At 38.8% G+C, this 27,704-nt stretch overlaps 1 long non-coding RNA gene across 1 annotated transcript in view; it reads left to right on the plus strand.

Annotated features, from left to right (window-relative positions):
* The window catches only part of LOC116559461, a 123,869-nt gene that overhangs the window by 18,267 nt on the left and 77,898 nt on the right, over positions 1–27,704 (plus strand). Inside the window, exon 2 of the long non-coding RNA XR_004272464.1 lies at positions 2,771–2,835. This is a non-coding gene — a long non-coding RNA (uncharacterized LOC116559461). The remainder of the gene's footprint in view (positions 1–2,770; positions 2,836–27,704) is intronic.

Genomic DNA, 27,704 nt, shown 5'->3' on the forward strand with positions numbered 1-27,704 from the left:
AGTAAATTGAATGTCCAGTCTTTTGATGATGGTGTAAAATCCCACATTTAATGAGAAGCGAAAATGGTGAGAGAACACACAAACACTTTAAGATGCTGCATGAAGAAGGCAGGGTTAGGGATGGCTTTTATTTGATCAATATTGAATTGCTTCATGAAGTAAAAATGATGAGAATAGACTAACCATATGTATTTCAGGGTTAGTGTGATAACTGATAATAATATTGTGGAGTATGCAGAGTGTTTGAGAGCATGGCCTCTGGAGTTTCAAATTCTGGCTTCTTCACTTATGAACCGTGTGACCTTGGGCGAGTTACTTAACCTCTCTGTGCTTGAGTTTCCATGTAGATAAAATGAAGCTAGCAGCAATAACTACCTTATGGAACTAAGAGGTTTAAAAGAGCTCATGTTTACCCAGCGTTTAGAGTGGTGCCTGATATGCAGAAGGTGTAATAAAAAATATAAATTAATAAATATAGGAAGCATATATTGAATTCTTCATGCTTGCCAGACGCTGAGCTGAGCCGGTTACAGGGCTCTAGTTTATTCCCCAGAGCCCTGTAAGAAGCCTTATGATTGTTCCCATTTCATAGAGGACAATAATAAAGCTCAGAGAGATTGAGCAGTGTGCCCAGGATGGCTGTAGAAGGAGAATTTAAATATGGGCAATCAGGCCCCAGACCCCCTGCTTCCAACTATTGTCATCTACCAAGACAGGAAGTAAAGAGTTAAGGAAATCTCAGCCAAGCCCAGCATCCAATCCATGATTTAAATTATTGTCGGTTTTATGGGTGTGGGGTTTCCTTTCTTGGGTGATGAAAAAGTTCTGTAACTAGATAGCAGGCAAAGTTGCACAAAAAAGTGAATGTACTTAATGCCACTGAATGGCATATTTGAAAATGGTTAAAATGGTAAATATGTTATATGTATTTTGCCACAGTAATAAAAATTAATTGTAAGTACAAGGCCAAGTAGTCCCTTCCTAAAGAATGGTGTTATATGTTGACTGTTAATCTTTGTAGCCAACTGCTGCAATCAGGGTGTACTAAGGCAACAACCCATTTTTTTCCTAAGGTTGACCTGTCTTTCTGAAACAGGTATTCTCCTAGATTTATTAGTATTTGATGCAGATCCTGGGTGTGATGAAATCTCCCTGTGACAAGCACGGCGAAACTGTCCCTCCTGTAAGTTGAGAGGCATAACTGTATTTTCTTCCCTGATGATAAACTTCCTTGCATATTTTAAACGCTAAAGTGAGAGAGCAGAAAAGCAGAGGGTCCAGGAGGGATTTTGTATCTAGCGAGCAATAATTTTACAAGATGAAGGCAATATGAAGCGAAATGAAATTTAGGAGAAATACTAAGAAATATAGATTACGCATAATCTATTTTTAATTTTCGTGTTTATTGAAGTCTTCGAAGAGCCCATTGACTAGTTGCTGGATTTTAAAAATTGTGTTTTTGAAATTATTCATAGTTGCGTAGCACTAAAGCTTTAGAAAAATTTAATCCTTTAGTGAAGAGGGGCTAACATTTGACAGTATGCTGTGGTCATGTTGGTTTAATTATCGAAGAGAACAAAATTGTTGATTACTTAATGAATTAATAGAAACAAAGAGACATTAAGGGCAGTATTGGCTAGGGGTTGAGTCTTTAAGAGCTAGTTTGTTTTGGTTTGTTTGACAACATTTAACCCCAAAACTGGAGAACAGACTGAATCATGGAATTTACATCTACACTATGTGTCACAACATTTTAAGAGAGGTGTGCCCTGTTTCCTTATTTTGGCCATGATGATGAGGGTGAAGGTGTCTGTTTTATTTAAAGAACTGGTGTTATTCACAGATACCTTGAGATAGTTAAATTCTATTTCATGATAAACTAATGCAAATGCAGTGTGCAAAAATAGATTCAGATACATTATCTAAAATGTGTAGCACTTTTACTGACAAAAGAAAAGGTCAAAACAATGAAACAGTCTCGTTGCTACACATGCCTGGTCATGGAGCCGCAGGCTTCAGCTAACACTCCAGGAAATTGTATACCAGAACCTCACTCTCACCCTCCAAACTGTATTTTATTCCTTAATAACTTAACAGAGGAAAGTAATGGGATGATGTTATCAGCTACTCCATTCTCTGGTTTCAAGGAACTGTTTGGTACCTGGGAGACATGATACTACTTTTGTTGAATTTCAGAATGGTAGGTTGGCTGGAGATGCCAGGTAGTCCCAAGGATTTAAGGTCTTTACTCTGTAAAGATCATCAAGCCAAGAATGAATAGATGTTCTCCTTTGAAAGACTTAGTGGTATTTATAGCGCTCCTTCTTAAACATTTAGTTAGGTCAATTTGGTAATTTTGGAAATGGGGACTAGTGAAACTAAACATTTAACTTTTTTCAGTGAAGGATTTGAAATAAGGTTCTTTAGAGACTGTTGTTGCTTTTGTTATATTTAGCCTTAGCAGACTTAGAAACATGAAAACCTTAATTTTGTATAATAAAGTTGATTTTTATCCTAAAACAAGTAGCACCCTGGCACTGCCATAATAAATTAAGCATCACTGTTTTTATAGCTTGTGAAAGAGAAAATGAGCTTGTGCAAAGGTGAGCTCCAGAGGACAATTTCTTGAGAATATTATGTGGCCTCCTCCCTCTCTTTTCTCCTTTTCTTGAAGCTGCCATTCATTTCAGAAGTGAAGAACTGAAGTACATAGGGAAGTATGGAAGGTTTCCAGGCCAGATTATAATACTTGTTTTATTATATTTTCTAGTTTTGTGAGAGGAAGACATGATAGCAGAGCCAGCTGCCAAGCTGCTAGGATGGCCTTGGAGTCAGGTAAATACCAAATGACCTTTCTTTACGTTTATTGTTGGGGAAACTGAGAATCCAGTCCTTCCAAGATTGGAGGATGTAGGCTGTAAAACAGTCCATGCTGAAGAGTGGTTACTATTTTATTTATTGTGAAAAACATACATGAGAAATTGAGTTCTTATTTTTACTTATTCGGTTTCATTCATTCCTGAGATGATAAATGTTCTATTTATGGAATAAGATTTTATGCTTTTGGAGGTTTGAATCACTGACTCCTAAATGTTGCAAGATGCATTGCCTCTCAAAATTTCGCTGGTATTAGTGTGATCTGGATCTTAATCTGACAGTCTGGAATGGTTACACTGGTTGAAGATGCCAATCTCTGCTGGAAACATGGTACCATAAGCCATAGTCTGCCACTAGTCATGCCTTAGTAATATTAGGACTTGTGATTTCTATTCAAATAGTGTAAGATACATAGGCAGTAGAATTTTACTGCATCTTTTATCATAGATATTGGGAATGGTGCTCATTAAAAGGTAAAATATGTCACATCTTTAGTCCTGTCTTCTGTCTTGGTAAAGGATACTTGATGTTAAAGATTCTCTCGATCCCAAAGAATTTTGCCAATGTTAATAGGGAATGAAGTGTTTCTTGTTAAGGTAGGATGGAGAAACCTATTTGGCAAAATATTGTAAGATGAAAGAGAAGAGAGGAATATGTCTTATCCAAGAAAACAGAAATATGTCCTAGGGCTGAACTTGGGTTGTCATTTCCATGCTGTGGATTTTTGTTATTATTACTTCAAGATAAGATGTTACTTAGGACCTGGGTCTGAAGCGATTGTTTAGTTTTTTCCAAGAGAGTGCAATGGACATTCAAAAACTAATTTTTCCGTGAGCCCTAGGTCCTTGATATGTGGTCTCAGTGCCTTGGATTTTTCCATTGTTTTTTTGAGGAAAATGTTTCCATTAAAAAAGTGGTTAGATGCCGAGGCCAGTGGATTGCTTGAGTCCAGAGGTTCTAGACCAGCATGGGCAACATAGTGAAACTCCATCTCTATTACATTTTTTTTAATTTAAAAAAATAATTAATTTGACCCTCCACTCAATCACACAAGTGATTTTCTTTGAGTTAGCCACGCCAGTATACGACGTAAGTGTTTTACGCAACTTGCCCATTTTGTCACATAGGTTATTAAGAAGGCTTGTACTTAAGGGCCAAGATTTAATCTAGTGATTTTTTTAAAGCTCATTCACCAAAGATATTCTTAAATGTAACTTCCTCCTCCTCCTCCCCCTCCCTCTCTCCCTTTCTCCCTCTCTCTTTCTCTCTCTCTCTCTCTCTCTCTGTGTGTGTGTGTGTGTGTGTGTGTGTGTGTGATTGCCTTGATTTGTGCTAAGCCACTTAGCAGTTTTACTGTGATTATTTTAGCATCAAAATGTAAAGGCCAACAAAGTGAAAAGGCAATAATTTCTTAGGTTTATCATGACAATTGTTCTTTGATTTATTGGTTTCCCTAAAAGGCTCCTTGGACTCCACTCCCCAACTTCTGGCAGGATTCTGTGGGCCATACTTCGAGAATGGCTCCAGAATAATGCTTCGTTCTGTACAGCAATCTTTTATGAAGTTTTTTTTAACCTTCTTATTTTCTTTTGTTATTAACTCTAAACTTAACTAAGTCATCAGCTGTCCTTTGACTCCCATTCTAAGTACTTTATCTGTGTGAAATATTTATCTCTAAGTGAATTGCTCAGCAGACATTCACAGTGAAAAATAAGTTAAGACTGAGGTTTTCTGAGAAGAAAAATATTAAAGCGCATTGATCCAAACCTTTAGTGACTGGGTAATATTATTGTGATCTAATCACAGTGGCAGAATGTTCCCCAAACGTTGAAGCGAACAGCTTCATAATTTTCACACTGTGCTGTGTGACAGATGGCAAAAACTGTTTTGATTTTCCCCAATATCTGAGGAGCAGCAAGCGGAGCCTGTGCCTCCCACTCTGCTCTCCCTCTCTGTCAGCTCTGGTCGGCCTGACAGCACACTGATTTCTGTCTCTGTGATCTGTTCTTTGGATGACTATGTTTTCAATAGCTACTAGTATAAAAATAAAATGTGCGGGTCCCATCAAATAAACTAATTAAGGCTTAGAAAGTGTCAAAATCCAAAAGCCAGTAGGAACAGATTAGGCACTGAGTATGAGAGTCACACAGACCTGACAAATAATGTGTTACCATGGCAACAGGAGAATCAATATCCCTCAACTGGGCAGATAGTTGACAGTAATTTTTGCTGGGTCAGAGAATTGGGAAGAGTGAAAACCACCTTCTGCTATGCAAAGAATTGCTCTCTCCATTTTAAGCAAAAAGCCTCTGAAGGATTTGTGATCCAATTCCAACCAAGTCTAGGAGAAGCTGATACTCGTGGTATTGGAGAAGGCCCTCACCATGTACAAGGGAAGCCGTTGAATCTGTATTTTCTATGATGCACTCGTTACCTTTTCTAAAATCAGGTGTAAAGACATATCTTTTTTATGCTGTAAAATGCGTGCCTAATGCATGACTGAAAGGTGGCTCATTTGATCTTTTTCTCCTGTTTATGACTAACCATAAAAATGAAGAATTTCAGTGTATGCTCTTCAGGACTGTCCTGTCACATAGAAAATTAGTATCATCCTGGATCTGGTGGTCATATCTGCTTTGAACACCCAGTCATGGCTACCAGAGAGATTTGGCTAAACCTTGCTTTGTGCTTTGTGGAAGTTTGTCGTTTAGCAGAAAGGAAACTTCAATGTTAGCATCTGTTTTTCCAAACATACTTCTCAGGCACAGCAGATTCCAGAGGTGGTGGACTTATGATAATCTCTGATCCAGTAGAAAAAGGGATTTAATATCAAACTCATTTAAAGAAAAACAATGCTTTCCACAGTGCATAATAGAACGAATGATAAATTGCAAAATAAAGAGGAAAAATATTATGATTCTGTATCAGGAGTCTTGTAAGTCCATATGACTCTTTCTCCCTTCCTCCCTCTCTTTCTTTCCCTCTCCCTTCCTCCCTCCCTCCCCACTCTCTCTTTTTCCTTTCTTTTCTTTCTTTCCTTCTTTCTTTCTTTCAACATAAACTTAATGAAACTGTTTTGAAACACTGCCTAAAAGTCAATGCACAACTTAGTTGGTTAAAGTTCCATAATGTCTTTCCTGTAATGGTTCTTGATGGTCCTCTCTAAGTGCCATAATATGATATTATGTTGAAATTAAAATATTGGCATGCAATTTTAATACAAGGGCATTAACAGAAATGTCATTGCTAACAAATGAGGCATTGGGAAATCTGCCCTGTAGCCAGAGAACCATGCTCATTTTTGCCTTTTGCTATAACTTATAAAAACAAACCTCATGATGTAAATGCCTGTGGGCTGGATTTCCAGTTGAGAGGCAGACGACAGGCTTCAGTGGGGGAATGGGGAGAGGCAGTTTTTGTTTGTTTGTTTCAGACAAAGGTTTCCTGGCCTGGGGCGGTCCAGCTGCAGCTGCTGTCAATATTGAGGCAATGAGACTATTTTTCTAACTAGATCAAAACAGAAAATTCGGTCTGTGATTCATTATATCAGAATGGAGAAGGGAGGGGATAAAGGGAGGAAAGAAGGGAGAGAGGAAGGAGGGAGGAAAAAAAGGAAGAAATGAAAAGCATGATTGTTTATCCTCCTGAAAATTATTTGCAGGGTTGCCACATTCAAATTAGAATAAACTCTATCTGGATCTGTTTCTAAGATAGGAGCCTAAAGGAATGTGAAAATAGGGCAATGAATCTCTGCTGTAGAAGTGAGAGGAGGTGGTGGGACCCGTGTTTTTTGAGAGAGAGAGAACTGCAAACCTCAAGTGTGACTGAATTCAGATCAGGCTGACAAGGAGTGCTTGGTTTCTTACTTGCTGATTATATCATGTGCTATTTTTTCCTTCCTTGGTATTTTCATGATGGTATTGATTTGAGAACAAGACTTTGGGGTCAACCAGTTGGCTGTTCCTGTTGGTATCTAGTTAACGGTAACCCTGGCTAGTGTTGCTTTTTTTTTTCTTCTCCTGTGCTTTCATCCTAGCCCCCTTTGGTGCTTGGACAGGTTTGGGGTCTGAGCCTTCCCTGAGCCCGTTGCTCTCCTAGTCTGCTGATATTGACTCCTCGCCCGGGCTGCTCTGTCGGGGTAGCTTGAGTGTATGGTGGGGGAAGTCCTGTTATTCTACAACCTGCCTTTTCCCACACATTCACTTTTACTTTTTCAGTGGAGCACATCAGCACAATAAATGGGAAAAGAAAATCAGAAAAATAAATAAAGCTGGGTACTGAACAGAATGGCTCTTGGTATTTACCTGTGTTCAGGAAATATTTGTGGAGTGCCTTCTCTGCGGCGGTGCCAGGCCCCTGGAGATGAACATATTGAGCTGGCAGGCACGGCCACTACCCTCAAAGGCCACAGCCATTGAATCCATGAGAAGACACTGATCCTGGCATTTTGATATTTTGCTAAATGTACACTTGGGATGTAGCTTATGTTATTGCCTATTTTACTCTTTTTAAAGATGTTTGAGTATTGTGTGTATGCAACAATCATGTAGAAAGATGTTTGCCTATTCCATTGGAAATGTGGCCCAATTTACCTGGTTATATAACTTATATCATCAGTTTCATAGATCACTCAGAAGAAGTATTATTAAGGTTAACAATGATAATTTTTAGGCTGCATGGGCATGATGGAGGGGTCAAGTAGCTCACAAAATTACCAAACTTGGGCTCAGGATAGCACCTCCTGTTTGAGTCAGATTAGCTCTTTCAGAATCATTGTGTATCTTTCTGAGGATTAAGAGGATTGTTCTAAATCTACACTCTGCAATATGGCAGTAATGGCTATTTACATTTTAATTTAAATGAATGAAAATGTAATTGAATTTAAAATTTAGTTCTTCATTTGCACGAGCCACATTCAAGTGTTCAGGAGCCACCTATGGATAGTGACTATCATATGGAGCAGCATAGACTATGGGACATTTCCATCATTCCAGAAAGTTCTGTCAGACAGTGCTATCCTAGAATACCTTCTTTCATGCAGCCAGCCTTTCCTGGGCATCTGCCATGCCCTAGGCATTGTCCTGGGGAAACTAAGACACAGTTCCTGCCTCCATGGGCATTTGGCTCAGCGTAGAAGCAGATGTTTATAGATAAGACAGAGGATGTGGTATCATCCACGCAGGACAACAGTGGGCTGCTGAGACAGGCTGTAGGGAAGATAAGCTGTTTGGATTATTGGGTGGGGAGGAAGGGTCCTTCTGAGGAGCTGACTTTGAGCTGAACTCTGAAGCATAAGGAGGAGCTGGGCCTGTGAAAACTGGAAAAACAGTGTTTGGGGCACAGGGAACAACAGAGGCAAAGCCTCTGAAGTGGAAAAGAACCAGGCTTTTCCATAGCCCCTCCTCAGGCACAGAACTCTGAGGGCTGTGGAGGAGTGGTGGCAATGGAGAGATTGGCATTCCTTCACCCCAGTCACCGCCGTGCCACCCTCCCCCGGAAGCTCTGCTTTCTTTGCAGTTGGGCTCTCTTCCAATTCATATTATAACATTTACTCATCTGTGACAGTAGGCCTATCCCCTGGCCTCAGAATGAAGCTAAGAGAAGCTGAAAAGAGTACATTTAGCGTCTGTGAAAAGTACTTATGTTTCAGAGACCTGGCACACACTCTCTGACGGTGGCTAACGGGGCTGTGGAGGCTTCTCATGCTCATGTTTGTGATTGTCTTTCTTTGCAACATTTCTTCCCATTTCAGGCTTTACTGAAGCCTCTCTAGGAAGGTGGGTGTCCATTCCCGAGCCATTTCCTGGTCTCTCAGCAGAGCTCTAAAAGCTTTTAGACCTCCCAGAATTCTTAGGAGCCTGCTCTGGAGAGGTCCTTCCCCTTTGGCAGGTGCAGCAGGCCACAGCTCACATTGGCCCTGAACAACAGCCTGTGTTCAGTGATCCGATCTCCCTGTGATCTCCAGAAACCCTGATCCAGCTCATAGGGAAGGGGGAGCAACAGGACTTAGCAAAATCCCTGCTGCATCCATCTCGTATAGAACATCAATAACAGCAATCCTTGGAAAATGAGGCTTAAGCAATTACATATTTTTTTTCTTTTACTATGAGAGCAGTCTAAGAACTAGGGCTTCGGCTATTGCTTCCTGAGGAAATCGTGCGGTGATGAAATTAATGATGCATTAAAACAGGTACATAAAAATGTCACAGTGTTGAAGACAGAACAAACAGGAAGATCCTTCAGAAAAAAAGGTCTCCAGTTATCAGAAAAGTTATCTGAAAATGAAACCCTAACTGAGCAAGAAAATACTCCCTGAGCATCCTGTGAAGATGAGTCTTTCTCACTGTTCTTTTTTGCATTCCAGATGCATAATTTAAATCTAACTAAAAAACATGGAAAAGCAGAGTGTTACTGCAAGTAATTCATTAATTGTACTGCCTTCTGTGTTATATGTCTCTAACAGACAGTTATATCATTTGTATTTAGGTTTACACTCTTGCTTATATCAAATATAATTTTCAGTGAGAGAGAACCTTCTGAAATCATGCTTTATGATAAGGAAAACAAATGTTATTTAAGGAGATGACTCTTTTCTTCTTAAAAGAATGTTACATAGCCAACCACAAAATAATTCTTCTCTCTGTGCTTACCCGGACAGCAGTGTGGATGAGATTGTTGGTGGCATTTGGGTGGTCAGTCTGATGAGGCTCCAGACATTTCACAAGCTGATGTTGGTTGACAGGTCTTCAGGGCAGAATTTACAATCAGACAAATATTTAAGATGCTTCATTAGTAGAATACGGGGAAGACAGATATAGAAAGGAACTATGTTGTGGATGGGTGTTATTTTCCTAGTAGCTTTGTTGAAATGAGGAGAAGATGATGGATGGGTAAGCTAGTCAAGACAATTTGTTTGGATTTGGCATTCTTTATAAGGGAAGCGTGTGTTTGTGTGTGTGTGTATACTCACAGAGACATGCATGTATAACAAGGGTATTCATTACTTGAGAACCAAAGGGTTCGGCTACCTGTAAACAGAGACAACATGACCCCAAGGGAAGTGAACTCTGCAGCCAGTTGCTTTGTCTATATGAAACCAATTATTTTTCCCTTCAATTTGATTGACTTTTTTATTGGACTGGATTGTATCATATTTGCCTTGATAAACAGGAGCTCATAATAATGCATTTAAAATCTGTAGTGATATACTCACCACCTATATTTACTTTGTAAATATGTGAAAAAAAATCCACAGTTTTGAGATTAACAACATGGAGGAGCCTAGCACAAATGTGTTTTTATTCTGAATAGACCAGGAAACTTATTAAAGGTAATGTAAAATTAAAATGTATTGAGTGAAATTGTTTTCACCATGAGTCAACTTACTTATTGAGATCAAGGTGGCTTCTTTGTGTTTCTTGAGGATATGTTTTCCTTTTGTATATACTTGAGTATTTAGAGGAGGCTTGGCCATAAGGAAATACAAAAATATATTACCTTTGTTCAGTAGTTAATAAAAGCATCTGGGATCATTAATAATTTTCTGGGCCCTATGAATTTTCATAAAAACATGAGTGCTTCCCCTTTCACCATTCCAACCCCCAACCTTGGCAACTTTTTAGTTTTTAATAATTCTTCTATAGAAATTTGAGAAGAAGTTATCCCTTCCTCCAAATGTGACCTTATGTGGAAACTGGATACGCCATCGTAGATGTAATTGATTCAACTGAAGCCATATTTTATTAGGGTGCGCCCAAATTCAGTATGACTGGGTCCTTATGAGAAGAGAAAATTTGTACACACACACACGCACGCGTGTGCGCACCCACACACGCACACACACACACAATACCATGTGAAGATGAGGCAGAGATGAGCGTAAAGCTTCTACAAGCTACGAGCTTCTCTTCACACCCTCAAAGGAAACCAACCCTTCCAACGTCTTCATCTCAGACTTGCAGCCTCCAGAACTATGGGACAACAGATTTCTGTTCAAGCGCCCAGTTTGTGGCACTTTGTTACAGCAACCCTAGTAAACTCATACAGATTACAAATGGAAAAACACAAAACTTTTTACCATTTTTTTAAATCACCACTGCTTGTTACCACTTTCACTTGCTGGTGGTGTGTAACCAGATTGGGAGATGAATACTTACCAACAAACCTGGTGCTGGCAGTATTTGACTTTTTACCAGCATCACCATAGAAAGGCAGAGGTATTAAAGGATCTGCGATCACGAGGTAATTCAGCTCTTGACGTTGATGGATGGAACTTGGCTTTTCCTCTCTGCCAAAGCTGCTGACTGGATAAATGTTTATTCATGAGGCCTGGGACAGGAAGGGATGCCAAAGGCTTAAGAATATTTTAAGAAACTCTTTGAGATGTCAGGCAAGTCATCAGGAGGTGTTAAGCAAGGAAGCTGGGGTGCTACATGAACCCAGCTGGACAATAAACCACATGCAAAGGCTGGAAGCAGTGACTGTGGTCTTGGGAAGCCACTCAATTTTCTTTGCTCATTTTGTGTCTTGTATGATCTCTTCCCACATGATCACAATTCAGAGAAGCAGGAGTTCTGACTATGGTTTGAGGGTGTTCCTGTCTCACGTAGAATCCAAGGTAATACAGTATGGAGGAGACTCATAGTCCCTGAAGTCCTACCTATCCTTGGATTGAGATTCAGAATCATTCCCTTGCATTGGCAACTGCCTCTGCTAAGGGAGTCATTTAAATGACAGCATGTAGCTTCAGCTTCAAGTCTCAGGAGGCCCATTAGCTACACATTTTCATTACCTATTAGCAAAATGATATTTCAAATTATTTAGCATAACAGATTATTTTCCACTGTGAGGAGAAAGGGCAGTTTAAGTGTAGACCAGTTGCCAATGTGACTCTTGCTTTTTCTATATAAAAATAAAAGTCTTTTATTCAATAGTGGTTTCTAATAGAAAATGTTTGCACTGATTCGGGCATCCATAATGATGGGAATTCTAAGTATAGGTAATGAATTATAATGAAAGTGCTCCTTGATTCTGTATTATGGCCAGAGGATTTAAATTTTTTAATAATATCTATTAATAAACTTCAAAAGTTACTTGGAATCACATAAAAGAACCAAGAATAAAGTGTGGCTGGTGCACAGTTGCCACTCTAAGCCTCTTTTAATTGCCTAGCAAACATACATCTAAGCCCAAGTAAGTCTTTCCAAATTATATAGCTCGACTGAAAATATCCTGGGTTAAAATGAAGAATTAAAATATAAACCTCATCACTGGATGAAAAAAGGCAAGTTCTAGGTGTCCCATTGTCCCTTATGTTTGTAGAGTTTCAGTGTTAAAGACCCTAAGAATTTTCCCTTGAGTCCTGGTTAGAAAAAAGTAATCAAAGAGCAGAAACTGACAGCGACAGCCACCCTGAAACATGCTGTCAAGATACATCAAAATATGCCACGATATTCTCCCCTTTCTATCTGTCAAAGCCATTGATTATTTTCAATAAAGAAAGCCAGTGACAGTTGCTGGAATTGTAGAATTCAGCATATGAACTAGGTGATGCCTGTCACTCTCCTCTAAATAGACAAGAAGAAATTTACTGCATCAGAAGCATATTTTTGGAAGAATATTTAAATATGGTTTCATAAAGAGTAAAAATAAAAGACAGAAAAATGAAATCTCTATTAGATGCCATGACCCTTTTTCCTGAGCTTATTGGAGTTTTCCATGAAACTGCTTACTTTATGTCCCTCTCTCAAGATAAAATAAAACAAAAATAAATTTAGAAAGCAATTTTAAGCCATTTCCTACTTCTTGGTTAGGTAAGACATACTTGGGTACCTTGGAGTTTTCATATAATCAGTGACTGCCAGGGCCTCCTATCAGTGCAGTTGCTGGTCACTTAGGTCACAGGAATCATTAAAGGTTTGGGTTGTATGGGAACAATTGGGTAACTTGCGTGTTGTGCGATCATAAATTCGTTGGTCATCTGGTATCCCAAGAGAAGAACAGAATCCAAAAGAGGCTTCCTGAAGCCATAAAGAATGACTAACACAGAGAAACTCTTGTTAGCAGCAGTAGTACGCCGCTTTCAGGGGCAGCAGGGGTGTGGTCCAGAATCTGGGCATAGTGACATGACACAGGGTTGCAGGCTGAAGGTTAAGAGCAGTGTGATTCAAGTTCAGATCCCACCCGCCTGGCTTCCATTCATTCAAAGCCTAGCTCTTCAGGCCTTCCCCGTAATTCTTGATGAGTTCCCCAACATCCTGTTTATAAATACCTATTCTGCTTCTATCAGCCAAAGTCTAGTTTTTGTTTTATTTTTTCTTGCAACTAAGAAAACTGACTGATGAAATATGACTTCATTTTGCTTGCAAAACCTCAGAGGGTTCAAAATGTGCTCAGGTTAGAGCAAAGCTGTTAACTAGAACCTACCATATTCATGTAGGGTGGCACTTGGCTGTTTTTGTCTGTATTGAGTTCTGTCACCCAGTGTGCTCAGTCCACACTGGAGAAAAATGAAAGAAGTTTATTCACTGTAATACAAAATTCCCAGTAATAACAGCAGCAGATACAGCCAACATTTGAGGTCTTAGCTGTGCCAGGCACTATAAGCACACTACAAGCTTATATCGATTTTTAAATTTAATCACCCCAGCCATCCTAAGCCAAAAATACTGTTGTTGTTATCTCACCATTTATTTATGCAGAAACTGAGGCACACAGGAGTTATGCGAATTGCTAAGTGGGACATAGCTTGGAATTAGTGATTCAGGTTTGAATAAAAGAGCTGTCTGACTCAGAACTTGTGATCCTAACCTTGCATACACTTAATTGTTCTACTTCTGGTTTTCTGAAAGCCATACAGTTTAAAATAGTCCTGAGAAAACCTTAAGAGAAAATAACTTGCAAGTTGTTTTTACTGAATCATGCGTAAGACAATTCCTGGGACAGGCCATCGCTTCATAGGTTTAAGTGTGAATTTGAAAGGAGGCATATTGGGTTATTGTTTTAATTCTTTTTATGATAAAAAGGAAAGGAATGATCTTTGGAGGTGTCGGGGGGACAGGATTGGGGAAATGGGTATGCTTACAGTTTTTAAACCCTTAGGTCTACAAATTATATTAGCTATTGCCACCTAAAGTTATCTCTGCAGCCACCTAGAACCATATTCCAAATATTATGTTTTTCTGAGACACATGCGTTGATTTCAGGAAAAAAAAAGCAACAAAAAAGACACTGGAGCTATTTGTGTAGTTGACCGTGCTTCCCTCCAACTTGCAAAACTCAGTGTCCCAAATCTGCTGCTAGCCACGTGCATGAGCAGCTACGATATTTTTAATACATAAACAATAATTTTTCTACTTGAATTTCATAGTAATAAGGCCTTCTTAAGAGTACAATTTAAAGCTCTTCAGGAAAAAGATGCAAAGGATTAACGATGTTTAAATAGAGAATATGTCTATTAAAACATATTGGTTAGCATGCTCTGATGGGCATTTTCAAAGACTCTCATGCTTGCTTAGGACAAATGCTATTTATTTATAAAATCTTAAGCATGTTGTAAAATTAGAACAGAGAACCCTTGAAGATTGTCTATCCTCAAGCTAAGCAAAAACTTTTTCTTAAAGTGCCCTTAAAATATTAAAAAACAAATCTCTTATGAAAATGTCAGGAAAAGTTCCCTGAGGAAAAGCCAGCTTATACTCAAAGACTAAAAATGTGAAACACACTTATTTCTGACACATACGGTCCACATCTACAATCTTATATGTAATATATAAATTGAAATATATAAGAAAGTAAAATATATCTATACATTTACTTAATATGTGTAAATACAGAATAAAATATTCAAGTTAAAAATTGGTTCAATTACAGTAGATTATAACTGGTTTATACTCTTGTTTGTTGTTTTTCTCTTGCTATAACTAGTTCTGCTCTTGATCACATTACACCATTAAATCTTTTGCTTACTTTAAAAAAGTATTGCTTCCAGCTACTGCTGCAAAAGCAAACTAAAGAGACCTTCTCAACTGTTATGAAAAGAGCTATCAAACGGGCTCCGTTAATAAGAATTCCCTTTTCCGTGCTTGCATTTGCATGTTGTTGTTTTAGGGTTAGCAAAGGCAAATCCCAAAAGGCTAATAGAATAGAGCGATAATCCATGATTATCACTAATACACAAATGCCAGAGTTTGTGTGTGTTAAGGAGAGCTGACTGATTTGCTTCTGTCAGTGCTGTTACTTCAGTCTTGCATTTTCTCCCTTGTCTCTGTTATGCTTTCCTTCATTGTGCTATGGAAATCAGACAGCTTTCTGTTCTACTTTTACCTGGAAAGAAAAAAAAAGGTAAAGAATTTTCAACTTAAGTATTTTAGATTTAAATATATCAGGCTTGAAAGAAAGGTGTTCATAAAGAAAAGAACTAAAACTTTGCACAATTGGACATAATTCTGTAGAATTTGTTGCTCCAGAAATAGTAGAAGAAAATTTAAGTGAATGTCCTACAAAAAAGGTAGATACCTGGAAGATGGATCTACAATGAGATTCTGAGAAACTCTGAGCTAATTAGGGAACTTGACTTCGTGGATGCAAACGACACTCCTCATCAGAAAAAGAATAATTAACTGGACAGACCATTAGTCTGACTTGATTTTCCTTCATTTATTCATAAAATATTTATTGAATGTCTACTATATGCCAGGCTTTGTGCTTGACAGTTAGTGTGTGATAAATGATACAGCCATTTTCCCTGGCTGAATGGAGCTTAAATTTGGTGGGTGAGAGTGATTATGATATTATGTGCTGAATGTAATAGCAAAGTAAATAGAGGGTGCTGGTCTCAAGGATCTGGGAAAGTTTCCAGGAGGATGGAATTAAGCTGGGGTTTAAGGGAGTAAGAAATCAGTAGGAAAAGTAAGGGATGTGGCTAAGCATGTTCATTCTATACCAAGAGGGTTCATGTGCAAGAGCCCGGAGGATGGAGAGACCCTAGGACTCCCAAAGATGCAAAGAAATTTCATACAACTGTAGCAGGTTCAGGAGTAATACATTAGATGCCATTTACAGTGACGTACTGAGAACTGTGAAAACATACTGAGCCTTGGCCCATAAACAAAGGGCTTCCATAACCAATGATGGAGGGCAGAGACAAACGAAATGAGGTCAAGCAGCTGGGCTAGAGCCCAGGATCAAAGGAGAAACAGCCTACATGCTAATGGCTAGAAACTTCAACCAAGGCAGATGAACTACACATCAAAGAGATGGATATACTGTAGTGGACAAAGAAAGGCCAGGAGAGATAGAGAGTGTTTTAGAAAATAGTGAAGAGTATTTTGAGGTAACATTCATTCAGAAGTAGGTCTCAACAGGCTGACATGGTTGATGATGATGAACGTGGAAAAGTACATTATTTTGAAGATGAATGGGGGTGAGTGTGGGTAAAATATGACTTTCCTTTTGGAGGAAATTAGGTAGGTCTTATAGACAGCCTTTTGTCAGTTTTCCAACAGTTTCTACTCCACATAAATTTAGGGGCCATGGTTAGATACCCAGTATTGTGTCTTCTACATAAATAAAGGCTACTTATTTTTAGAAAGATAAGTTCTTTTAAAAAAATTAAATAAAATATTTCAACAGTACTAAGAGACTGGTGAATTACATAGCAAACATTCGTGTGGCTTTTTCCCAGCTTTATTGAATATGATTTCTACCAAATTTGCAAGAGGTATTTCTAAGAAATAAAACATTGCAGATGTTACATTTCCATGTATACCACTCTCCAATTCCATTTCTCTCTTGCCTTCCAGAGGGAAAAGTTATCCTGAATTTGGAGTTTATCATTTCTATGTATGTATATTTTTACTACATATGTATCCTTAAAGAATATAAAGAATTAGCATTTTAAAATAACTGTGTATAAATGACATTGTGCTATATATGTATCATTCATCATTCTTTTTTGTTCGGCATTACATTTTTGAGAGTTATCCATATTGACACAGGAAGCTCTAGCTGATATATTTGAGCTGATCAGTAGTTTATTATTCCATTAGTATACCATATTTTAAAGACACTTGTGTTGCTAGATATATACATTGTTTTATAAATTTTTACCTTTACAAATAATGCTTGAATTAATTAATTTCTCATCTTGTGAAAATGAGCGAGTATGGCTTGGGTATGTGTTGGGTATCTGTAAGTAGACACGAAATTGGAATTGCTAGGTCACAGGAATCCCTGTGTCCAATTTTACTAACATTTTATTGCTTTCCAAAGTGGTCTTATCAGTTTACACTCCCACCAGCTGTGTACAGGGCCCATATTACTCCATATCTTTTTCAGCACATAGTATTGACAGACATTTAAGTTTGTGTCAGTCTAATGAGTATGAAATGGTGCATCAGTCAGAGTCCAGCTGGGACACTCTTGGTCTTTCAACAGAGGAAATTTAACACAAGTAATTGATTAGACAGATGACAGAATAGCTGAGAAACCAAAATGGATAGTGAAGCAACATTCATAACAGCAAGAGGCCACTCTCAATCATATGGCTCTAGGACCAATGGAGGAGGTGGTGTTAACAGAGATCAGAAACTAAGGTCATCTGTCTGAAATTAACACGATGTGGGGATGCAGGAGGTGAGGTGGGAGCTAGACACACCAGGCCTCCAGAGGCTCATGGAGGCTACCAGAGGTCCTGAAGGAAGCAAAGTGGAAAGGGGAGGAATGCCTGCCTTTTCCCCCTTCCTGTTGTCCAGTCCTCCCCCAGTGTCTTCCACTGGCCAAACTTACCTGGAAGCTTGAAATAGTTACTTGTGATATGAACAAGCGCAGGGGAAGAGAGGGAAATCAATGTGAAAGTAGTTGATTGGAACAAATGGCAGTGCATTGTAGTTTTCAATTGCATGTCTCTGATTTAGAGCGAACATTTTTCCATGTGTTTGCCATTTTGTTTCCTTGCCTGTGAATTGTTATCTATTTGTATTTATACATATTTTTCCTATTAGTTGTCTGTTTCTAATTTGTTTTAGAGGTTATTTATATATCCTAGATATTAATCTTTGTCAGTCATATGTAGCGTTAATGTTACTCATAATCTGGCTAATTTTTCCTTTTGTTTATAGCCTCTTTTGTGATAGAGAAGTTTGAAATCGAATATACAAATTTGGTCTTTACTTTTAAGCTCAATACTTGTGTTTTAGTCAAGAAAATCCTTCCACATTCTAAGTCATATTCCTTTATGTTGTCTTTTACAAATTCTAGTTTAACTTTTCATATTTATGTCTTTAATGCACTGGGGTTTACGTTGTGATATAGATATCTTTAAAAAACTTCTTCCCAAAAGATGACCACTTATTCCAGACTATTTTTAATACTCTATTTTTTAATTGCAACCCTTGTCATGTATTCAGTGTCTGTGTGTGTTGGTTCCTTCTCGTGTGAAGCTATTTCTAGAATGTCTACTATGTGTCATTGGTCTAGTTTATACCCATGAGCAACATGCTGTCTTAATTAATAAAGCATTAAAATAAAATCTGACTCCCAGCAAGACTAGTACCCTCACGTTGTCTTACTCCAAACTTGAGCAGGCTATTCCAGATTTGTCAATGCTCTGTATACATTTTAGAATAATTTTATGAAGTTCCATAATAAAACTAAGGTTTTAATTTATGTTTTGGTGAATATATAGATGAATATGAACAAAGTTGTCATTTTTATCATTGGATCTTGCCATTAACATGGCGTATATGTGTGTGTAACTCATTTTGATAGAAAACATTTTATATAGGTTTTATAATTTCCTCCATAAAATTATTACATACATTTGTTTTTTATCTCAACATGTTATAGTTTGGCTTATCATTGTAAGTGGCATTTTTACTGAGTTGTTGCTAGTGCATAAGAACATGGAGAATTCTTATGTACTCAACTTCTATCTAGAAAACTTGCCAAAATAGTTTATTAGTTCTTTGTCTGTAGATTCCCTTGGATTGCCATGAAAACAAAATCATACCCCATGTGACTTATGGTAGATTTATTTCTTCCTTCCCAGCCTTTATGCCTTCCACTTATTTTTTTATGTCTTTACCACACTGGCCTAAATTTATGGAACGGATGTTGAGACAGCTATTTGTTCTTAGCTTTAAAAGGTATTCTAATATTCCACCACTAAAGATGCCTTTTGCTCTAGGGCTTTTGTTAATTTCTTTTTCCAGGTGAAGGAAGGTCGCTTTTCTTCTTTGTTTGCTAAAAGTGTCAAAAAATTGAATTAAATAATCGGTGTTAATTGCATTAAGTTCTTTTCCTGCGCTCACTGATATGATCTCATGGCTTTTCTCAAACAGTGCTTTGAAGACTAATGCTCTGCCTGAGTAAAATCTGAACTTGAAAAACATAAAAATCAATACTGCATATTTCATTTGGACATAGATAGATGTAAAAGCATTTTTTAAAGAACTGTGAGACAATGTACAAAAGTGATTATAGGTGGCACTTTTGGAGGAAGGGAGAGAAATGGAAAGAAGTTGGATAGAGAGAGAAGTGATGATGGTAGAAAAAGAGCACTTGGCTTTCTCTGTGATGTTCTAATACTTTTTTAAAAGGCGAGCTGTGTTTGCATTCAACTTTCATCATTGTTTTAACAAGGTATATATAGAAAAAACAAATGTATCAATGACGATAAATTTTGAGTCACAGAAATATGAATGATTGCCATTCTTTTCTTTGTACTTTTCTATAACTATTTTCCAAAAACAACCAAAAAAGCCAGTTAGAAAGTATTATTCACCTTATTAGTGACATACAGTTTAAGTTTGGTTCAAAATTTTAAATGTGAAGTAAGAAAGGTGGAAGTGTGAACTTGGTTTCTTTATATACATCATCAATCAACTAAAAGTCATGTATTTTAAGTACCTAATTAAGTATGTTTGGGCAAGATAATTACATAGACCCATCATTTAATAGTATGGATAGAAAAAGAAGCATTTAACCAACATGTCAATCCAAAGTGAAATATTGCTATCACATATGGATGAATAGCAATGGTGTTTCTTGGCTGTGGGCAATATAGACACCAATTCCTATTTGTTTCATATAATTGAATAGTATACTGTACTTCTTTCTGGGTTGGTCTCATTTTCTCTAACTTTCATGTTTTTCTCTGTTTAAGACCCAGGCACTCGATGATCAAGCTTTTACCTCATGTATGAAGTAAGACTAAAATAAAACATAAAAATTTGAGTACCTAGTTCTAGATTGTCCATCTGGCTGACAGACTGACAGTATGAGCCTGGGCTTAGGGAACCAGCAGAACAGACATCGATGCGCGCATGCGCGTACACACACACACACACACACACACACACACACACACATATACATGTGTATATACGTAGACAGTTTTAAACAAGAAATTTCAAATGGAAAGAATGCAAATAATCATAGAAAACTCAGAGTTGGGCTTATGTTTACTTTATGCTCTGGTATTAATTTTGAATTACATAGTAGGTTTCGGTGGATGAGGAGAATGAGTACCACATTCCTTCTAATGCTTTGGGCAGCTAACCACTTAAATTGGTCCTGTGAACACACCTGCCAGGAGCTTTGAGGTAGAATTTTTGTGTGTTCATATAGGTGACTCAACCAGGCATGAGGTACATAAATTAAAGACTGGATGAAGCATAGCTCAGGAGGGGTGTGTGTGTGTGTGTGCGTGTGTGTGTGAAATATGTATTTAACCTTGAACAAAGTAAAAAAAAAATGTTGAACCCTCTCTAAAGAAATATCAAACAGCTTCAAAGAAACAAAAAATCCCAAATGGGTAATAGATAGATTAGCCTACAAAGGAGAAAAACAACAACAAGGAACTAGACCCAGAGCATTTGGGATCTAGAGGGACAAGCCTGAAGGTGTGAAGGAGGACACCGAGGCAGGGGGAAGAGAGAAGCAAAGGCTGGAAGCAGAAGCCAAGGGTGCCCTCTCTGAGTATTTCTCCCTTGACGTCCGTATTGGCATCTCTGAGCTTGTTCATCCTTCTTAAACTTCCCCCTTTAATGATGTTTTTCAACACTAATCTCTATCCTGATATGGTCAGAATAAGTCAAAAGGGGAGAGAGACTGAAGATTGGGATATGAGTGACTCAAAATACTGGATGTCTTGGAAATCTTGGATATACAGAAGATGAGCAAATAGGCTATATTTTTTTATCTGAATATGCAGAGGACATGGAGGTATGCTTTGCACACTTTGTTATGTTGTTTGAAGTTACAAAGAGAAAGGAATTGGAAATTGTTAGGTTTTAATAATGTTGGGGAAGAATATTTTATTGAAATGATTCTGAAGAAATCAGAGATGGATGCAGATTTATCTTAGCTAAATATCAAGATGATAGTATTTTTCAAATACCAGCAATGGCTACTTGTGTGATTTTATAAAGATCAAATCAGGTGCTTAAGGTTTAGGCTTTGGAGCCAGATTTGAATGCAAGTTCCATTGTATTCTGGCTCATTCTAACTTGCACAAGTTGTTTAACCACCCTTAGCATCAGTTTTCTCGTCTCTAAAATAAGATAATGATACCTCCCTAATGAATTTTTCTATGATGAATAAATGATACAATGTAGTGAAACTTAGCATGGTGCCTTATGCAGGGCAAAGTACAGTAAATGGCGATGGTGTAGAGGTGGTGTTATTCAACACTGAGTTTATCAACAGTATATTTTTTGTGTGTGTAAGAATGGTATTGTAAATCAGTTTCATATACAAAAAGCCAAATTCAGTGGCTTAGTGCTGGTGTATTTTTCTCATGTCCAGGGAGATATCCTACGGCTTGTGTGGTTGATGAGTAAATCCTCAAGCACTCAGGCTCCTTCTGGCTTCCTGTTCTGTAATCCTTAGCAAATGACCCTTACCCTCACAGTCTCAAGATCCTCTTGCCCCTTCAGGAATCTCACCCTTGCTCCCCACAAGACCAGGGCCAGCAGAGTCTGTCCTTTTTCACCAGGCAAACGATGCTTTCCTAGAAGCTCCACCCAGTGGGCTTCTTCTAGCACCTCATTTGCTGGAATTCAGTCACGTGAGCATCCCTCGCACAAAGAAGCCTGAGATACTAGTTTCTAGATAGTCCTGCCCCCAAGCAAAATTGTGGCTCTGGTAGTAAGAAAAGAAGGGAGGATAGATATTGAGCAAGCAGTGTCTGGCATAGTTTGGCATTAAGAATTGCTGCCTGCATGTCTAAAGCCTTAAAAATAGGAGAGGGAGGAGAGGGGAGAGGGAGAGGGAAAGAAGACATTGCATTCAGCCTGGTTTAATAGAAGAGCTATTATGGCATGGCAACACCCGGTATCTCTTTAGGAGAAAGCAACGTTAAATACTAGGCAAGACTTGTTACTTGTTCCGAATATTCTCCCGCCATAGAGGGCGGCATAGTGTCCTGGTTAAGAATAGAGCATAGAAATCAAGCAGTCATGACTTGGAATTCTGGCCCTGATCCTAGTTGAACATGTGACTTTGGGTAAGTTATTTACTCTCTCTAAAATGTACAGTCCTGTGACAGCAGAGCTTAGTTTTGTCCCTGCCGTAGCCCCACCAGGAGAGTCCTTTCCTATAGTAGTCATTCAATATTAGTTGAATGGATAAATGGGCAGATGAATAAATAAACTTCTCAGAACCCTGGATTCCTCAGCAGTAAAAGGAATTAATAAAGACCAACTTTTTTTTTTTTTTTTGAGACAGAGTTTTGCTCTGTCACCCAGAACAGAGTGCTATGGTGCAATCTCAGCTCACTGCAACCTCCACCTCCTAGGTTCAAGTGATTCTCCTGCCTCAACCTCCCAAGTAGCTGGGATTACAGGCATGTACCACCATACCCAGCTAATTTTGTATTTTGATTGATTGATTTATTTTATTTTTTAAAAATTTATGTATTATACTTTAAGTTCTGGGGTACACATGCGAAATGTGGAGGTTTGTTACATGCCATGTGTGGTTTGTTGCATCCATCAACCTGTCATCTACATTAGGTATTTCTCCTAAAATGGAGATTGGGTTTCTCCATGTTGGTCAGGTTGGTTTAGAACTCCCTGCCTCAGGTGACCTGCCAGCCTTGGCCTCCAAAAGAGCTGGGATTACAGGCATGAGCCACCGTGCCTGGCCTAATAAAGACCAGCTTTAGAGGTCACCGGGAAGACATTAAATGAAATAATACATGTTTTAAAAGACACTCCATTGACTCCATTGTCACAGACATATAATTTCACGTGGAGCTTCCCTGCGGTTCCCTGAACCTGAGAGGTTCTTTGGACCATTTCTGAGGACTTCTTTAGGCAGCTATTCATGTCCAAGTCTGTTTGTTTCTTAGATAAACCACACTATTATGGTAACATTTAAGTTTGCTAATGTACTCAAAGCAAATATCTGTGTGATGGATCCCTACAATTTATTGGATGGAGATGTGAAAGTATGTGTGCCTGTATTTATACACACACACACGCAATGGTGACGTTATTTTGAATAAAAGTTTGCTGAGCTTTCAATATCGGCTATTTCAGAGCAGGCTTGCTGCTAATTAAGGGTTAGCACACTAAATTAATGGCAAATTAATACTCATTTCTGTGCTAGTACAGGAGAAAGGCAGGAAAATTAGCTAAATTAGATTCGGGTAGTAACATCCATCATGGCCAAGAATAATGGTGTCTAAAAGGATTTTCTGTGAAACTCTGACTATGAGGGACATTCATAAACTCAAAAACTCTGATGTCCTTATTTAGTAATTTGCAGGAGATGAGTCTTTACAAAATAGTGGTTTAAATGAAAATACCCCTCGGTAGCACGTGCTAAGCACTTACAACATTTAACATTGGCCAACTTACAAGGTTTATGAGAATATTCTGAATTAAGGCTCAGAATGACTTCATGCTGACAAAGTGAAAATTACCAAATTGGAGTACAATGCAAGCAAACCCTGCAGTAGCAACCCATCAAAAGCCAAATCACTTTCTAACATTTCTAGGCTAGTTCAATGATAATCCCTGATCATCTACTCTTTGCTGTTACAGAGTAGGGTCTTCACCCCAATGCCACGGACTGAGGTATCTTTTTTGGGAAAAGAAGTACTTGCTCATGCTTTCTAATTTGAATTGTTTATCAATTGGGTGTAACCATGTGACCCATGCCCATTTAAAATGTGTTCTCCTATGACAAGACCTTCAGCACCAACACAATGCAGAAGCACCTGCAACAAGCAACTCAACAAGGGAATAATCCAGTTCCATATGGAAGATGATACCTTACAGAGAATGTTCTTCTACATTGTGTCATTGTGAAGAGACTTAATTTCCAACCCCATAAAATGGTGCCTGCCTGTCCCACTGAGCTCAGTGGTTCATGAGACCATCTCCAGCCAACTCTGATGTTTGGGTCTGTGGTTCCCATTGAGTGTATGTCTGCTTTGTATTTTTGCCCTGGCCATTCACTCTGCTCCAGCTTATAATAGGAATACTGACTGACCATTGACTGGGCCTGTGCAGGCAGACTTTGCAGTAATTATGAATGAAAGATGTCAGTGGCAAAGCATCTCATTCCAGATATTTCTACACATAGTTGATACTGGCTTTCGTAAGCGTGACTGAGCTCCAAATGGCTTACAGTCATAAGGGAATGACCAATTGAATAGCTATTATTTCATCCAATTGATGCTGTGGTTTTTGTGCAAAGGGAAAGAGGAATGCAGAAGCACGCACATTTTACACCAGCCTGGTTCTTGCTTTCAATAGCTGCTGCAAAATATTAGCTATTTTCCCTAGGAAGCCAGCTCCTGGGGAGAGGATATAGGTTGCAAGTGGAAAATCATGTTAATTTTCAGTAGAGGTTATAAAAAAATAGAAATTCCTATCCAAACTTAATCATTAGTGCTTTTACTTCCACAGAAAGATGAGTGTTTATTTCCCAGAGCCTCCTGAATCTGCTTTAACAGTAAAATAAGGAATATGGCTAACAAAATAATTCAGATTAAAACATAGTATATTCTTGGATTTGTGCAAGATGCCTGGGTCTGGACAAAGACAAAAGTCAAAGCTTCCATATAATGAGCTTCCTGGCCGCTATGAAGTCCAATCCGCTTTCAAACAGAGGAGCTCTCTCCTTACAGTCTAGGTGCCACTGTGTGTCAAAACCACTTTACATTTTTATGATTACTATTCAAATATTTACAGAGATTTTATTATTTGCCCGCAATTATCTTGATGAGAAGAGCTTAATCATTTTAACAGATAGTGAAAGCAATTACTTAGAACCTTGGAAAGTAATGTCCAGAAGATGCCAGATTTGAGAAGCAGAGTTGGGAGGAAGGCAATTCATACCAGGCAAGCAAAATTGCCCCAAGAGCACACAGCTAATAATGGACAAAACCAGAAACTGACCCCAGAGCTGATACTTCCTATCACCATGCTCTATAGTCTCTCCACTAGCAAAACGAATAGCAGTGAGATTAGTCAATAGTTGCAGCAGCATAGAAGGAGTAATAATGGCAACTTCAGTAGCATCCACCATTGTTTATTGAGTTCTATGAACCAGATATTGAGGTTTCATCCTAAGCATTTTCATGGATTAACCTTTTTTTTTTTAATTACCAAAGCAATCCTGTGGAAATGCTATTATTCTCATTTTACAGAAGAGGAAATTGTAGCTCAGAGAAGTCAGATTTGCTCAGATAAGAGTTGTTAGGTGTCTGAGCTGGGATTTCAACATAAGAGTCAGACTTTTTCACATGTGTTCTAGATGATACCCTATCCTCACTCCCTAGAGAAAAGGAGAAAGGAGACATCTTTGAACATGGGGATATTTGAATCTTGGAATGATAGAAAAGTCAGATTTCCTATCAAGTTTAGTTTGCCCTCTCCATTCAGGAGAGTGCTGAAGTCAGGAACTGTATGAGCCCGTCCAAAATGAGCATGGGGTTTCCAGACTCCTCAGGCAGGACCTTGAACCACAGAAATAAAAGGATGGTGATGGATTGAAGCATACACTTCAGCAAGGCACTGTGCTGGGTTCTGTAAGGCAACTGTCTTCTGTGATGCAACCCTGTGATGTCAGTGTTGAAACATGCTACAGATGAAGCAGAGTAATTTATGACTCAGAGATGCTAAGTAACCTTGTGTTCTCCCAGTGAATGATAAACAAGAGGCAAGATGATTCGTAGGTCTGTCTGACTCTAGAGTCTGCAGTACTGGGAATAAACTCTGGAAAGGGGACATCACCTGTTTGTGATCCTGCTTCCCACTCCACAGCAGAGCCTGCATCTCGACTGTGTCATTCCAGTCTTTGCTGTTAATAACACCCATTTGTTAGGTATCTCAGAAGGCTGCAGTTGAGGTGTTGGCCAGGACTGAAGTCTTGGCAGAAAACTCAACTAGGGAAGGATCTTCTTTCAAGTTCACTCAGCGTCTTGGTAAAATTCAATCTCACTGATTGACAGAGGGTCTCATTTCATTGCTAGCTGTCAGCCAGAGGTGGCCCTCCATTTCTTGACTTGTGACCCTCTCCAGAAGGCAGTTCACAATGCAGAAGCTTGTTTCATTCATGCATTCAAGGAAAAGAGTCTACTAGCATGATGGGAGTTAAAATCTTACGCAACATAATTATAGAAGTGGCATCCTATTGCCTTTGCCATATTCTGTTGATAGAAGCAAGTACTGTCCAGGACTAATTGGGAGGGAATTACACAAATTAGTATCAGAAGGCAGAGTTCACTGGGGCCATCTTGGGGTCTGTCCATCACAAGGGCCCACAGCTGAGTTCTGCAGTGTTTGGGAGTGGAACACTGCACAATACCTTCCCTCAAAGGGGGTCTTTGGAACAGACTTTTTGAGTGGCTGCTATGGAAGTACTTCTCCATTTACAGGAACGCAGACCCAGGGAATCCAGCAAAATGCCATTTCCTTAATTAAACAGATTAACCAGTAAACCGAATTGCGTTCTGCATGGTGGACTTTAACAAGGTTAACTTAGCCCACGTGATTCTCAGTGGAAGGCCTCCCTAGTCTCTTCCCTTTCCTTTCTCTGCTGACCCCTCTCCCTCTGCCATTTTCTTTTTATTCCATGGCTCCTTGAATTTTTCTTCCCATATCTTTCTGTATCAAGATGACAGTTTTGTGTGTGTATGAAATGTTCATTTTAATTATACAGGCTTGGTAATAAGTGTACAGTCAGGTTGGTATCAGCCTTCGATGCAAAAATCCTTCTTTTCAACTGATTATATCTTGAAAAGATTTGCAGCCCTGGGCACCTAGACATTGTAATGGATCATTGTTCACTAGATGAACATCAGGACAGAAATTAAAGTAGAAGCAGGGGACGGTGGCAGCCTTGGCCCCGAAATCAGCCAAGATGAAGGAGGATCAAGTGAAGCCGACAACTTGGGGTTGGAGGGGAGGGTCCAAGTGCTCAGCCTCTGGCCTTCTCACAGTTGCATGGGATGACAAGCCATAGCTAAAGGTGCCATGAGGCCTTCTCAGGAAAGAATTAAGAAGTAGGTCAAGCGTAAGGTGTTAGTCCTTAATGCAGTGCAGTAGACAGGACCCGGCAGAGAAAGCAGATCCTCTCAGAGCAGTGTGAAATGAGGAGCTGGCAGAACACATGCCCCAAGAATCACAGAGGCTTGGGCACCTCTCTGAATCTTATGACGTAACCATGTGGCACTTAGAGAGATCCTTCCCTTTGAAACTGAAAGGTAAAAGGCCTGAGAATCAGGTGCTCAGACCACAGAAGCAGAGTGGAGGTCAGATCCACTGAATCTCAGAACTGGAAGGAACTTTTAAAGAGCCTGTATATTTAGT

The sequence above is a fragment of the Sapajus apella genome, unplaced genomic scaffold (genome assembly GCF_009761245.1).
Source record: "Sapajus apella isolate SASKATOON/1434 unplaced genomic scaffold, GSC_monkey_1.0 scaffold23, whole genome shotgun sequence".
Classification (NCBI taxonomy): domain Eukaryota; kingdom Metazoa; phylum Chordata; class Mammalia; order Primates; family Cebidae; genus Sapajus; species Sapajus apella.